Consider the following 17,412-nt stretch of genomic DNA (forward strand, 5'->3'; position numbering starts at 1 on the left):
TGCTCGATTGCTCCTATTTTTCTCTCTCTCACAGACTATCTTCTCCCCATCCAAGAGTCTTTTGATAATACATAATAAACCTTCAGTGACAAAACTTTGATGACTTTAATGGCTGGAATGAATTATAAATCATCAACTCATTTAGAATTGGTTTTCTTATGGGCAAAGTGGAAATTTGTTAAAGAACAAACTATTCCATTTCTAGATTTTTCAGTATGTTAATTTTCTGTAGATTGCTTCTGGCTCCTTGATAACAATTTTCCTCCATTCTCATTGGTCCTGAAAGAAAACTGAACAGAAATGGGAAAAAGAAGATTTATAAGAAAGAAGCATTGAGAACTTTAGATTATTTACATGAAAATGTAAATTGTTGCATGGTACACAAATGTAAGGGATCGTTATTAAGCATATTCAATTTTCCTTGTTATCCTCTTTTATATATACTACTATTATTTAACGAAGGAGTCTTAAGATAATAGTGCTTTCTCCTTAGCCCGTCAAAGGTCTAACTATTGAACCAACTATCACTGTTATCTGGGCCCAGGTATTTGGTGGTCAACATTGTTAAAGAACACATCTTCATTTTGAATCATTTTAGACAAATAATATTGGCAGAGTGAATTTAGGCAGAGGGAAAAAGAAGCACAACACAAAACAGAGATGCATTTACATTGAAGTCCCCCAAGATTTCATCCTGGAGTTATTTATGTCAGACAGATTGCTTCTGCAAAGCAAAGACAGAACTTGAAACACAGAGCTGTTTGGTGGTCCCTTTTGAGGGCCCTCTCTGTGCAGTCTATGGGTAGTCTGAGAGTGAAGGCCCATTTACCAGGAATTGATGTCTCTTTAGTTCTAGCTGTTAAGACAGCTTCCAGCTTGGGGACCTGCCTGGATACTGATTTATTCCTTTGAAGTTTTCCCAAGTTTATTTTTTTATTTTTTGTTTCTCAATCTGGTATGATTTTAGCAGGTAATTCCCATGTCTCTTCTAGAGTATACTTAACAGTAGATTTTTAAGACAGACCAGTTCTCTTTTTTATGGCTGGGTAGAATATACTTCCTAACTGTGTGCTTAATTTCAGAGTTACTGAGAGGTTTTAGGGTTTAGCTGCCCCACTAAATAACACCTCTTTGTACTCAGGAGAGATTAAACAGTACAGAGAGCCCTGCTTCCACCCTCTTCCCCACCTTGGGGATTAAATAGTTTCCCTGCTTATGTGAGAAGAAATATTTTTTTTTTCTAATTATGCCCCTTATTTCAGAATGCTTCTTTTTATTCCCAAAGGCAAAAGCTGTGAAATTTTAAGGGAGAAAATAGTTATTATATATGTATTCCTAAATTCCTCTAAGATTTTACTATCTTATCACACAAAATACTCTTCAAATATTGCTGTAAAAATGAGAACATTTGTGAGCACTTTCAGTACATTGTTTCAAAAGAGAGACTTTAAAAGTTTCCTTTCACTGTGTATGATGTGGTGTTATAAAAAACAAGATGTGATATAGCAGGTTCTTGATGTCGCACATGTTTATCCTGTGTGATACCTCTGGCAAAAATCTTCTCTGGGTTTTTCCTGGTTCATGCTCCAAAAGAATCTGGGCCCTACATTTTTGCTAATAGTTGTTTCATGCTTACAATGTGAGAGAATGGTGGTAGGTGCTGGAGAATCACTATGCTGGGGAATGGGGAAAGGATTCCAGGGGAAGGCCTCATGGTGGAAGGATCAGCAAATGCACTGTTGAGCACTTTCAACCTCCAATTTGAACTTGAAGAGCATGATATTGCTATTAATTCTGTCAGTAGTTACTAAACTCCTATGTGTGCCCAGCTTTATGCTATAGTAGAGTGGTAAATATCAAAGACATGGTCTCTAATTTCTACAGTTGATTGTCTGGGGTGGAAGTCAACCAACAAGAAGAAAACAAAATCTTCATTATAAAAATTAGAATGCTATGAGAAAAATATATCACGTATCCAGTCTAGAAGGAAGATCTGGAAAGGTCCTTTGGTAGGTATTAGCTTTAAATGAGAACAGAAAGATAAGAAGGATCTCACATGCAAAGCACAAAGAGGAAGGTTATGGACCAGAGAGGAGGCTTTGTTTACAAGGCAAAGCCTGTGGCCTCGCTACAGGTCTCCTGAATCTGAATCTGCAGTTTTAAAAGATCCTCAGGTGTGTAATATACACGGTAAATTTGAGAAATGATCAATTAGGCCACATGGAGGTCATTAGTGAGATGGGGAGAGGCTAGTGTTAAGTAAGGTGGAGACCAGGCTGGAATGAGCTGAATGACCGAATGTAAGGAATGAACACGACAGGATACTAACTCATTACAGAAGTCTGATGTGGGATAATAACTGAAAAGGAATGCGTGGTCAAGAGAGAAGTGCATTTGTATGCATGAAGATAACGTCTAAGTGAGAGGGAGAATGATGATGAGAATATAGAGAGAATGTCTAAGGGTCAGAATCTTGAGATTGTAGGATGCATCACGATGCAGTCAGCCTGTGATGGGAGAGCAACGGTTCCTTCACTGGAACAAGAGGGAGGGTGGAAACGATATGTGTCCCTTAGACTTACTGAAAGAAATATGAGCATCTTCTGGCACACTAATTGTCTCTTATTAGTGAAGCATGTTCATGCGCATCAGCTGTAAACAAGGAGGAAACACGTGTGGGGATTGCAAAAAGTGAGAAATTGTGAGATAATCTCTCCAGAAAATAGAAAAACAGGTTGATCTACATAGTGTTCAGTGCATATTTAAATTCAGTCATCAAAATTTATAGTGAAATCTGCCCAGTTAACATGATTTTATTTTTCTCACTGTGCTTAAGTTTGTGGGTATAGATACAAAGGAAGCAGATGTCTGGGATCATATAAGTTTGGGGTTAATTATCAGAAGCCATCCTTTAATACTGCAACATGTCTAAATCAAGTTCTTAGCAATCAAGTTCTTTCTGTCTGTGGAAGTAGAGGTTGGATGCAGATATTTAGCTCAAATTACAATAACATGGCACTGTTTGTTACCCTTCTCTATGCCCAGCTATTCTGTGCATTTTCTGGAAGCCTCATAACAATGCTATGGTTTAGGTCTTATCAGCCCCATTTTACTAATGAAAACTGAATATAAAAAGGGTTCACTAAACCATAAGTAAACTATAATTCAGAGTCAAATTAAGTTCCATTTAATAAGATCTGCTTAACGCCTACCGACAGTCATTTCATTATAATAATGAAAGGAATTTTGAAAAGGAAAAAAACACTTTTTTGTTGTTGTTGTTGCTTGTGGGTTTTACTCTATTTTTCTTTTCTGCAGCAAAAGCCAAAGCTGCTGATTTTAACAAGACCCTTTTTTCTCCTTCTGGTGACATTATGAAATTGAGTGAAACATGACGTGTGTTTTCTGTTATTAAGCTTTATACACTCAGCAAATAAACTGTTAAACTCAGCAAATAAACTATTATCCAAAATTCACATGTAATATTGTCTAATTTCATCTCAGAAGCACTGAAATTTAAAAAAGGCTCAAATAAATATGCAATCTTGGAAACTTTTCCTCTTACATTTCCTTATTCCTGTGTGAAAAGTCTGAAAGGAAGTTTCATGTCAGGTATGTAGGGAAACCTTTTCTGTGTGTGTGTGTGTGTGTGTGTGTGTGTGTGTGTGTGAGCACTAATAGGCTGGGGATTCAAAGCACAGCCTTCTGCATGCTAGGCAGATGTTCCGCCATTGAACTAGACTCCCAAACCCTTATTGGGAAAGTCTACTCAGGATTAATCCATGGCATAATACATTCCTGGCAAAATATGGAGGATATGTCACTTATTGGGACTAGTGTAAATTACAAAACAGTTGAACAATGTAATTTTAAAATAAGTATCAGATAAAGAAATTGGACAACAAAGTCAAATGCCTACAGGAAGCTGGGAATGAAAGTTCAAGAAGCAAAGAAGACCGGGCAGAGCCAGTGGGGAAGCATGTGGCTGAGCAAACTGGGGTGCCACATTTGTTGGAGCCAGCTGATGCCATGCAGACTCCATGTTGTCAAATCCTCCCGTAACTCAGGAAGAAAGATGACCTCAAATGCTGTGAAATCCAGACACATTCTATCGTGAAATCAAACAACCAGGTGGTTTAGGTTCATGAACCTGCAGTTTATCACTTCTGATAGACATACTTTTAAATGTGTCACAAGGATCTTAAGCACCAATGTTAAAAAGACAACCCATAAAACCTCCTTTAAATGTTTATGTGAACAATATGATCTACAGATGGTTCCTGATTTATGATAGTTCAACTTAGAATTCTTCAACTTTATGATGGTACAAAAGTGATACGTATTTAGAAGAATCCATACTTCAGATATTCAAGTTTTATTTTCTCCCAGACTCCTACATATGGTATGATACTGGGCAGCAGCAGTGAGCCACATGTCCTGGTCATCCACATGATCAGAGGGGTCAACAACCAACACTCTACTGGGGCCTGTGTCACTGAGCTATGACATCTGTCAAGTGAGGTAGATAAGTGCATCTTTGACTCATGGTATTTTAAACTTAGAATGAATTTCCTGAGCCCCAACCTAATGATAAGTTCTCATCTGTGCTTGATATAATTTAGTTAGACAACTTTTAATTTATTTTTCAAGTTAGAGAAGTTATTTGAAGGAAAGAACTACCTTCATACCTGATGTAACAGGAAAAAAGAAAAGTAGTTTTTTTTTTTTTTTTTTTCTTACAAGTCATGGATTTTTCTTTAACAAGGGGGTTACCAAGGCACAGGCAAAAATGCTTCCTTAGGAAAGAAAGTATCTTTATGCAGCAACGATTTTTGTTTCTGTACCAAAGAGTTCACAAACTTAATCAGTTTATCATAATGAACCTCCAGGGGTACTGCACAAGAGCATTATAAGCACAGCAGGTAAATTTTTCAACAGTAATGATATTATGCTTCTTTTTGCATAAAGAATAATTTTACAACTTTAGGTTTCAAATAAATTAAGTCCATAAATACACAAAAGCCACAGTGACAAAAATTGTAGCCCAAATTCACATGTAATATTGTCTAATTTCATCTCAGGAGCACTAAAATTACAAACAAGGTTCAAATCCATGTAAATTTCTTGCTGTTCTATAAATGTGACTCAAACTTCAGTGACTTTACATTTGGTCTTGAACCTCTTTCCCCTAACCAGCTGTCATAGTCCTATCAAAATTCTATTTTCCTGCTAAGTCCAGCCTCAAAATAGTTTTCTCTTTAAGGCTCCTGGTGAGTGAAGCCCTGTGCTGGATAGCTATTCACTGAAAATTCAGACATGCGAGGGCAGGATGATGCAGGTATAGGATGTGAATTGCAGATCTTTTTGTGTGTAATGGAAGAAGTCTAGAGGAGAAAGACTGACTAAATACATTGCTTTGATGGCTACTTTACAGAACTAAAACTTCCAAACGATTTGAATCAATGACCATTCTTTGCTCTACTTTGTTGTTTCCCTAATAGTAACAGGCAGGACCACAAAGATCAACCACCTAGCTGGGAAAAGTGGGGCACACCTGTAATCCCAGTTTCTCAAGCGACTAAGACAGGAGGATCTCGAGTTCAAAGCCAGCCTCAGTAAAAGTGAGATGCTAAGCAACTCAGTGAGAACCTGTCTCTAAATAAAACACAAAATAGGGCTGGGATGTGGCTCAGTGGTCAAGTACTCCTGAGTTCAATCCCTGGTACTCCCCCCCACTCAAATAAAGGAGATCAACCGCGCTACAGAGCAAGGGGAAGGCAGTCAGGTGAGAGAAGCCCTGAGATGATCCATCAATGTCTTGACTAACAGTAAACTTCCTAAGAGGGGGGTCATCATAAAAAGAATTAAGTACTTAGAGAGGCCTTTGTTTAATAAGAAAATGAATGTGGTTATATAAGGAAATCTAAGGTCTTAAAACAGAATTACTAATTTCTATGAATATGACCTTTTTAAATAGCTTTATCACATGTAATTATGTTAAATTTGTAGTTAAGTAGGACCCCTATGATCATCCTGATCATGATCTTCCCAAATATGTCTGCATCCTAATTCCAAGAAACTGAATATGTTACCTTATACAAGAGGTACTTTACAGATGTGATTGAGTTAATCACCTTAAAATGGGGAGATTATCCAGGATTATAGGGTTCAGCCCAATGTAATCATAATTGTCCTTTTAACAAGAAAGGGGAAAAATCAGAGTCAGGAAAGGAAATGTCAAGGAGGAACTAGAGATCAGAGTGATATGTGGCCATGAAAAGAGTAATAAGGGACCTCTAGAAGTGGCAAAAGGCAAGGAAACAAATTCCAACTCCAGAATCCCCAAAAGGAACACAGCCCTGTGGTCCCATTTTAGATTCCATAAATGTAAGAAATAAATATGTGTTGTTTTGAGCTACTAGATTTGTGGTCATCTGTGATGGGAATGACAAAAAAATCATACAAGCTACATGGTTTTGTGGTATAAGTTGTTACTAATGTTTTTCATACCTTTCTCTCTTGTCATTACATTTTTAAAAATAAAGACACAATTTCACATTTATTCCTATCCAGTTTCATTTTATATATTCTGGCCTATGCATATCATAACATCCATTGTTGTCTTCGTTTGCTGTGTCCACAAATAGAACTTAAGATAAGAACTTGAACATAAATAGATTATTTGGGGGGAAACAGTGGTGATAAGTGAGACAGGGAAGAGAAAGAAGCTAATAAAACATCACTAACATTATGGGCCACTAGATCTTCATCTGCTGGGGAACCTGCAGTAACCATGCAGAAAGTATATCTCATAGTTTTCCCCATGGAGTAAGGCATTTGAGACATTCACTTACCAACTATCACCAGTCCTTTGCTTGACAGCTGTTCTCTGAGAGCAAAGGGAGGTGATAATTCCCCAAAACTTCTGGCTTTCCCTGTTCCTAGGCAGAACAAACTCCAGTGATAAGAGAAAGCCCCAAGGCAAAGGATCAGTAGAGATGAATGGATTGGACCCACAGTCCATAGGGTCTCTAGAGGAGAGATGTGCTGGTCATTGCCAGGTCTGATTCACAGTGATTTTTTTGAGACAACTTTTCAGTTTTCTCTCTTTATCATGTTCCACTCTGTAAAGATCTGGGGATATTTATAGTGCCAACCTTTCTCCTTTAACATTTATTGTTTATGTAAACTACTTTTTCAATTTTTTAAAAAAGACCCTTTATATTCATTTTTAGGCAGCCCTATGGGAGAATGTTCCAAAGAACTTGTTTTACTAACTAAATAGAACCATGAACATATTTCTGAATTATTTTTCCATTGCTTTATACTTCTTTAAACTGCCTCCAACCACACCAGCCTATGACTTCTAAACTATCGTTCATTTTCGTGTCCATGTTACAATGACATGAGCCCCTAGAGCCATATTTCCAAGTTTATGTTCCTCTTCCAATGTGTCTCCCATGGTCTCTAAGTATTTCTTAGAAATCTCTCCCTGATATGCTCTAGGACAAATTCCCTGTCCTTACATTCTGGTCTCCTCCTCTTGCTGTCCTGCTGTGATAGGATGGTCTCAAAAGCCCAGTTTCCTATTTGAGGTTCTCACACTGTTACTCCCACTGAAAACTCAGCACAAGGTCAGGACTCTTCTCTGCCTTCTGTCTCTGCTTCTGAAGTCTAGGGTGGGCCTGACTATCCACAGAATGACAGGTCTCCCTACCTTCATACTTGCCTTTGCACACTCTGTTCTCCACACAGCAGCTTTGGTGTTCTTTGACAATATACATTCTGATCTTGACAACCCTGTTCGAACCTCCCAAAGGCATTCCTTCCCATAGAATGAATTTCAGTCCACCTTGGCCACTGGGACCCTGTGTAATGAGGTTTCTCAGCTGTCTCTCCAGCCCTTTCCCTACTCCTCTCCTTTATTCCTGAACACTAACACCTGGGCTTCCTTGCTCTTCTATGAGCATACCACCCATGTACCTTCTTTAGGACTTTCAAAGATGCTGTTCCAGTTGCATGGAATACTTTTCCCTCTGATATCCATGCAACTCACTTAGTTACTTTCTTTGGGTTTCCTCAAACCAATAACACCAATCTCCCTAAAATAACACAGCTCATGTAATGCTCCAAATTTACTCTGCTTCATAGCACTATAGCTCAGCTATCATATTGTCTATTAATTTATATTATTACTTTTTATTATATTATTGGGATCTGTCTTTCCCTCTAAGAAAGGCAGAAACTTTATCTGTTTTCATAGCTGTGTCTCTAGCCCTTCAAACAACACTGGCTCTCGGTAATATTTATAATAAAAAAAAATTTGGACAGCTTTGTCTTTTAAATGGGTTTATTTTCCCCTAAAGCATAGAGTTAATGAATGTATAACACTAAAAATTAGTTTTGATTTTTAATACCAGCTGCTTTTATTAGAGTAGCCAGGCCTAAAAACCCCTTCCTGAACCAACTCTCTGCCATTTTCACATGGTAGGATCAGTGTTTACTGCCCCTGAGATTAATCCAATATCACCACAGACGGGAGCTGAGGTTGACTGAACTTTAATATCAAAAAAAAAAAAAAAAAGAAAGAAAAGAAAGCAAAAATGCTATTCACAAATCCAAGGCCTATCTCATTCTCTGCCTCTGGATTAATGTCCTTCAAAGACAATTGACAGTGCATCATCTCTTCCCTCCTAGGAAGACAAGGTACTCTGGCTTCTTAGAATGCATTTATGTAAAAGAGAATGTCTCATGAGTCTAGATTATGTGACTTTCCAATTCTGATTAAGCTACATCAAGACCTTCCTTTTTTTATAAAGATTCTTCAAGAATAAACTGAAGAGAAGACAAGACTGTCATACTCCTCTTTCACTACTTCTTTGGTCTTCTCTATCTTTGAGCACATGCTTCAACAAGAAAACATTACCTGAGATAATGTTTCAGTTAGCTTTTTTGTCCCTGTGATCAAAACCCCAACAAGAACAACTTAGTGGAGGAAAGTTTATTTCAGGCTCACAGTTTCAGAGGTCTCGGTTCATAGATGGCTGATTTCATTACTCTGGGTCCATTGTGAAGCAGTACATCATGGGAGATGGGCCCAACCAATGGAAAGTATTTAATTCATGGCAGGGTTAGGAAAGAGAGAGAGGGAGGAAAGAGCTGCAGAGAGAACAACCTTCCACGCCCCCAGTGATTCATCACCTCCAGGTTTGCCCTGTCTGCCTGTAGTTACCACCCAGTTAGTCCACTGAACCTATGATGGACTGATTTGGTCATTCTCACAATGCAATCGTTTTACCTCTTAACATTCTGCATCAACAGGAGCTTTTGGTGGGACACCAAACCATAGCAAATAATAAACCATAGCAAATAACCTTTCTGGTAAAGAAACATCTAAGTTTATAGTTAGAAATACTTATGAGGATATGTTGAAATATAGATACACCTGATTAACTAGACAGTGAAACATCTCCTAGTTGGAACTATTTGATTTTGTTTTATTTACTGTATTTAAGACTTCTCCAAAAACACCAAGTAGGTTTTTACTTCACATACACAAAATGATAGGGAAACACCAAAAAATTCTTCCTCAAAACAAAGGAACAATCTTCGGTAAAAGAGCATTATGCCTCCATCTTTAGTCATAAATTAATTTTAATGTTAATATGGAAAAACTTCCAAACTTTATAAAAATATTTTAAGATCCAGGGTCAACTTTGGTAATATTTTTTATTTACTTTCAGTCTCAGGCAAAAAAATTATATTTTTGAACTTTATGCAATCCCTATTTCTATGTCCAGTAGTCCATTTCTATGTTATTTGGAACTCAAAACCATCAGCAAGACGTTTCCACCCAGCTATCACTTACAAATTTGTTTTAAATCCAGGGAAGTGCTTTGGAACCCATATATTTGTGATCGTCTCTTCTCAGTAAATGATGGGCAATAGTTGAAAAAGGATCTTGGGTGTTAATCTCTTGCATTTCTTCAAGTCTTTGCTCAAGTCTCATCTCTCAACCAGATCTCCTCTGACCACCCCATTTAATACCTCACATGCTTCCTCCTCCCCTGTAACCCTCTGGTAATCCCAGTCCTTATTCTGACGGGGATAGTCAGAGAAATGTTCACACACTCTTTAAATCTCCTGTTCTCAAGAGAGGGAGTTTTATACCCTTTCTTGCGTGTGGCTTGACTTAGTGATTGATAGTGGATAAAAATGTGGCTGAGGTAATGGGATGTCACTTCTAAGACTAGGTTATTAAAAATCTATGATCTCTCTCTCTCTCTCTCTCTCTCTGTCTGCCTTGGGTGATGTAGGTTGCTACTGGAGTCCTCTCCATAGGATTGTTGTGAGGAGTCCAATGCAGAGGCTTGCTTTGTGAGATAACAAAACCTCCTGCCAACAACCGAGTAAGCTTCAAATGACAACTCTGGCTGACCACAACGCTTCATCCTCATGGACATCAGACTCATGGAGACTGAGCCAGAACCACCCTGGAAAGTACTCCCAGATTTGTGATCTTCTGAAACTTTGTGAGATGACAAATGCATATTATTTCCAACTGCCAAATTTTGAGATAATATGCTGAAATAGTTTTTTAAAGAAAATATTCCACATGCTACTTTTAACGAATTAGTTCTACTCTGTCCAGTGTAATAGCTACCCGAAACATGTGAATGGTGAATACTTAACATATGGCCGGTGTGACTATGGAACTGAATTTTTAGTTTTAATTAATTTAAATTGCCACATGTGACCAGTGACTACAGTATTCAATTGTGCTTTACTAGTTCATTGACTAATTTTTTGTTATTTATTGTCTGTTTTCCCCAACTGAAATAGAAGGGTTTGCTCTGCATTCTTGAATGCAGAGATTTTTGTGTTTCTTTATAAATACAATTGAGTGCCTAGAATAGTGTCTGGCACCTAGATCATATTCCATAAATATTCAAAGGATGTCTCAGTTTGGGCAGCAGTAATAAAAAGGCTATAGACAGACATTTATTTCTCACAGTTCTGAAGTCTTGAGAAGTTCATAATCAAGTTCCTGGCTGATGAAGTTTCTGGTAAGGGCTCTTCCTAGTTGCAGAGAAACAGCTTTTTAATGTATTCACAGATGGTGGACAGATCATCTCTCTTATTTCTCTTTCTTTCTGTCTTTGTTTAGTGCTAGCAATGGAAACCAGGATCTTGTACTTTTGGCAATCACTCAATCACTGAGCCATGCCCCCAGCTGCTGGCAGGTCTCTTTTTAAGGGTGCTAATTCCCTCAAGAAGACTTCACATTCATGAGCTACTTACCTGTAAAAGGTGCCATTGCTAAATACAATTACTTTGAAGATTAGGTTTCAACATATTTGTCTTAGTTTATATTATGTTGTTATAACACAATACCTGAGAGAGGGTGACTTATAGAGGGAAGAGGTTTATTTTGGCACATGGTACCAGACGTTGAGAAGTCCAAAAGAATGGCACCCATAGCTGTCCTGCTTCTGGTGAGGTCCTCCTGTTGATCCAATTCATGGAGAAAGTAGAAGGGCAAGCAGGTACATGAGGAAGAGCAAAAGGGGCCAAACCCCAGACACAGGTGACCTGTTCCTGTGAGAAAGGCATTAAACCATCCATGAGGGCTCCACCCCATGACCCAAACTCCTCTACTAGGCCCCACTTCCCTACCCTGCTCTGTTGAAGTATTAAGGGTCCAAAGCATGGACTCTCAGAACAATGTTAATTTTGGAGGTACACAAGCATTCAGTAACAGAGTTAATGAATGAGATGCAACCTGTATCTTATTTCTGTCTCACATATAATTAACTCCGCAATAATCTCAGGTCACAGTTTTCCTGGATTTAAGTTTGGGTGGAGGATTGAATATAAGATTCATGAATAACTTTTCTATACTTGAAACTACAGAATTCTGTCTTCTTTGAAATGACATTTTTTTTTTTTTTTTTTAGCAATGTTTAATCTGCTGTTCTGCCCTTGGCTGAATGAAACATCCAACAGGTGTCTAGATAATTGAAGTCCCCAACCACTAATAATTTCTGATTCAGTTTTGCGGTCTGTATTAGGCCAGGAACCATCATCCCAGAGTAACTTTGATCAAATGGTCCTGATTGTTACTATACTGATGTTATGTCTGCTCCACTCTCATTCACCTGCTTTCTATTTCATGTGTACACTGTTTTGTGAATTTTTATACAAGTTATCTTCTTGGCACATAATTCCATATCACATGATGCTGCTTTTAAATAGATATATCTTCCCATTTTCCTAGCCCAATCTTGTATCACCTAGTGATTTTTGTGGGACCTTGGTTATTACTTCTTTTTGTTAAAAATCATTATAAATAAAGATACATGGCTGGTGTGGTGTTGCACAATTGTAATCCCAGTGGCTCAGGAGGCTGAGGCAGGAGGATTGCCAAGTTCAAGCCAGTCTCAGCAATCTAACAATCTCAAAATAAAAAAATAAAAAAAAAAATTGGGCTTGGGATTTGGTTCAGCACCCTTTTGGACTAGAAAATAAACAAATAAATAAAAAATTAAAAAATAAATGAGTCTGAAGCTCTATCACTTTTTCTTGTTTTCTTTTAAGGATTTTGGGTCACTACCAATATTAATATTTTTCTATATATATATATATATTTTTTATTACAGACTTTTTGTTTCTTGGGAATTTTCCTTATACATCTGCTTGTGTTTGGAGTCCACTGGACAAATTTGAGCTGCTATAGGTGAAAATGTTGCTTTCCATCATCATATTATTAATATGGTTGCCTTCTGCCAAAATCTCTTCCAAACTTACAGTCTTCATTTGAAAAAAAAAGAGCACAACCTGTCATTTGTTGTTTTTTATCAAGGACTTCAGTATAATAGCGATATAATTCTTATGTATTTTATCTATGGTATCTAATTCTTCATCAAGGAGAAGAAGCTGAGAATGGTCAGGAGATTTGAGTTTGGTCATCTTTCCTTGTCTCTGGGCACATTGAAAGGTAGCATCTCAAACTTTCTAGGGTGAGGGATATAGAGTACTTGTCTACTTGTGTGAGGCTCCAGCACAAGAAAAACAAAAAAACAAGTTCAGTCATATCTTTCTGCTTTGTATACCTGTTAGTTTCCCATGAGGTCCTCTCAGAATTATTAGAAAAGATTCACCATAATTAACCATTTGTTTGCATTCATTTTATTACAATGTAAGATTGAAAGGTTTGGATTTGTACTATGTGATAAGAAAGAAATGTTTTCTATTTTGCTCGTTTGGTTCTGTGTTTTTCTCTTTTTCTTTTTATCCTATTGTTTTACTTCTCAGATTTTTGATTCCAATTAATTTCCCTTCACTACCTTTGAATTTCTTTGCCTTTCTCACTTCCTTCCAGATCTTATTTTTGTCTGGAATCTTTTCTACTGTTTCTAGAAAGGGCAAACTTAGGAAGGAATTCTAGCATTTATTTTCACTATTAAAAACATCAACCTGCAGCAATAAAAAACATAACTACTGACTTCTTCAATTAATAATTCAAACATATTACTCCCAGATTGTCCAGCAATTAAATGAATTGCATAATGACAGGATACATTCTAAGATAGAATTCTTAGGTGACTTTGTCATTGTGTGAACTTTATATAGAGTGTACTTAACGAAGACTGCTACAACCTTAGTAAACAATTTCTATCTCATGGGACTGCTGTTTCACCTGCTGTCATCTTTGACCAAAACATCTTAATGTCATGCATGGCTGTATAATTTTCCCTAACTTTCTCACAAAATTTCACTGCAAATTTTAATTCTTTGTCACACATTTTGCATCTGAAGTTCTTAGGAACCTGCTGTAAAACCCTTCCTGGTCATTCTCCATAGTTCCTCAAGCAGCCCCCATTATTACTGCAACGTTATGTCAGTGGTTCTCAAACTCCAGAGTGCAACAGAATCACCTAGAGGATTTGTTAGGACAGAGTGAACCCCTGGATCTGAGGTGGGGCTAGAGAATTTGCATTTCTAACAACTTCCCAGGTGACACATAGATACTGGCTAAGGACCACATTTTGAGAGTCATTGCATAAATGAGTCAGGAACTCATTAGCTCACCAGGCAACCCATGATGCTGGCTCATCTTGTCAGGAAGAGTAGTGGCAGACTTCTTACAGATTACTTGGTAGGAATTTTGGAAGTCTGCTTTCTAGATGTCTTGGCCTATTTTGAGGGAAGTTTGTATAACTACATTTTTAATCTTCCTGCAATTTAACAATATCAACAGGTCAATTTAAAATTTCCTTCCTCAGCTCAGGCAGTGATTCTTCAAGGAGGACAGAGGCATATAAATCCCACTGAGGAGCATGTTCAGCGCTTCTTGAGCCCTTTGGGGTATTTGGAGCCCGCTTCAACCCTAGCTGATTTGTTTCATGGTTAAGTGTCAAGTGTAAGGAATAATATAGCACAATCATAATCTGACCTCTTATTTTCATTTCATCACAAAATATCTCACTCACCTATCCCCTTGAAGCTCCAGTAATAACTGGCAGCTTTACGCATATGTATGAGTTTGGTTTTCATCCTGGAAACTCAAGCATTTAATTCTTGAAAACATTACAAAGAATTCCACTGTGGGCCTGAGCCAATCCGTAAAGTCCCAGGATAGTAGGTCCCAGACTTAGCTAGCAGTTTACCTGAGGGATCCAGCAGGATGAGCATCAAGCTATGTAGGTATGTTATTTAGGGATTAGATGAATTTTAAAAGTTTCAAAAACAATTTGCAAGCAATTCAAATAGCAGCATCAGCTTATGTAGTGCAAAGAGTAAATCATAAATCATTTCATAATTCTGTTTACTTTTATCTTGAATAAATGAAAGAAGCTTTTAAAAATTAGCAAATCAGCCCTGATCAGTAAAATGGTTACCATCTTTTATTTTCTCTATTTTGCATTATCTGCCCTTTTCTGTAATAGTGGTAATAAAACTTACAAACAATATTGAACACTTAGTAAGTGAAGAAGATTTGGAGCTAAAAGTCTGCATGTACTATTAATTCATCTTACAAAAATCTTATGAGGTAGATTCTGTTCTTATTTTGCAGGTGAGAAATTTGAGACTTCGAAGGAACAACTTGACTAAGGTCAAAAACTACTAAACAGCAGTAAAATAAGGAGTTTTCTAACTTCCAACCCTAAACTTTGCTCATTTGCTGTGAAAGTCATGATTGTGTCTCTGCCTACAGAGGTGATTTTCCGACTCTACTGCCAGGTTTTCCTAGGGTCCTTGTATGGGAAGAGCCAAACATGAAGCAGATTTGAGTCCTCCCTGCATTAGAAGCCATAGGACAAAGCAGATAATCAATGATACTGGCTGAATTATGGAATGCAAGAGAATCAGTAGCAATTCCAAAAGAGAAAAACCTGAGTTAGTGTGTATCTTGTAGCCACTAACAGGGGCCTGTTTTCTAGATTCCTTGACCATTTTGAAGTAGGTCCTAACTGTAATGTTCTTAATCTTTTCTACAATCTAACCATTTCAGTAAATCAGCTCAAATTTTCCTTCTTTTTCCTGGTATTTCTCCTCTTCTTTATTTCTAAAACAGAGAGGAGAGTCAATTGAAATCCATAGAAAAGGCTTTAGATTTTTTTATCTATGAATATTTTTCCCTGCCTGAATTTTTATTATCTAATCTATTGTTATTTTTGCCTCAATGATTTTTTTTTCTTTGATTGAGGCCAGAATTATATGGGGAATTCTGAGTTTATTTATATATAATTAGGAATGTTTTAGGAATACAGGATTCATAAAATCCTTATGTGTAACAACTATTTTTAGTTTCCAACAATAGGAGTTAAAGTGGTTATAGTCTTTAATTTCAATAAACATAGAGGACTACAAAGCATTCAAAGTTGCGTACTCACATCTATAATTAAAACCAGAGCAATTAGACAAACCAAAGAAATTAAAGGGATACGAATTGGAAAAGAAGAACTCAAACTATCCCTGTTCGCTGATGACATGATTATATATTTAGAGGAACCTGGAAATTCCACCAGAAAACTCTTAGAACTCATAAGTGAATTTAGTAAAGTAGCAGGTTACAAGATCAATGCACATAAATCCAATGCATTTTTATACATAAGTGATGAATCTTCAGAAAGAGAAATTAGGAAAACTACCCCATTCACAATAGCCTCGAAAAAAATAAAATACTTGGGAATCAATCTCACAAAAGAGGTGAAAGACCTCTACAATGAGAACTATACAACACTAAAGAAAGAAATTAAAGAACACCTTAGAAGATGGAAAGATCTTCCATGTTCTTGGATAGGAAGAATTAATATTGTCAAAATGGCCATACTACCTAAAGTGCTATACAAATTCAATGCAACTCCAATTAAAATCCCAATGACATACCTTACAGAAATAGAGCAAGCAATTATGAAATTCATCTGGAAGAATAAGAAACCCAGAATAGCTAAAGCAATCCTTAGCAGGAAGAGTGAAACAGGGGGTATTGCAATACCAGATCTTCAACTCTACTACAAAGCAATAGTAACAAAAACAGCATGGTATTGGTACCAAAATAGAAAGGTAGATCAATGGTACAGAATAGAGGACACGGACACAAACCCAAATAAATACAATTTTCTCATACTAGACAAAGGTGCCAAAAATATGCAATGGAGAAAAGATAGCCTCTTCAACAAATGGTGCTGGGAGAATTGGAAATCCATATGCAACAGAATGAACTAAACCCATATCGCTCATCATGAACGAAACTCAACTCGAAATGGATTAAGGACCTCTATAATCTGCAGACCAGAGACCCTGCCGATTGTAGAAGAAAATGTAGGTCCAGATCTTCAACATGTCGGCTTAGGACCAGACTTCCTTAACAGGACTCCCATAGCACAAGAAATAAAAGCAAGAATCAATAACTGGGATAGATTCAAACTAAAAAGCTTTCTCTCAGCAAAGGAAACTATCAGCAATGTGAAGTAAGAGCCTACAGAGTGGGAGAATATCTTTGCCAATCATACTTCAGATAGAGCACTAATCTCCAGAATCTATAAAGAACTCAAAAAACTCTACTCCAAGAATTCAAATAATCCAGTTGACAAATGGGCTAAGGAAATGAATAGACACTTCACAGAAGAAGATCTACAAGCAATCAACAAACATATGGAAAAATGTTCAACATCTCTAGTAATAAGAGAAATGCAAATCAAAAACCACCCTAAGATTCCATCTCACCCCAATTAGAATGGCGATTATCAAGAATACGAGCAACAACAGGTGTTGGCGAGGATGTGGGGAGAAAGGTACACTCATACATTGCTGGTGGGGCTGCAAATTAGTGCAGCCACTCTGGAAAGCAGTGTGGAGATTCCTTAGAAAACTTGGAATGGACCCTCCATTTGACCCAGCTATCCC

Source organism: Sciurus vulgaris (assembly GCF_902686455.1).
Source record: "Sciurus vulgaris genome assembly, chromosome: 9".
Taxonomy (NCBI): Eukaryota; Metazoa; Chordata; class Mammalia; order Rodentia; family Sciuridae; genus Sciurus; species Sciurus vulgaris.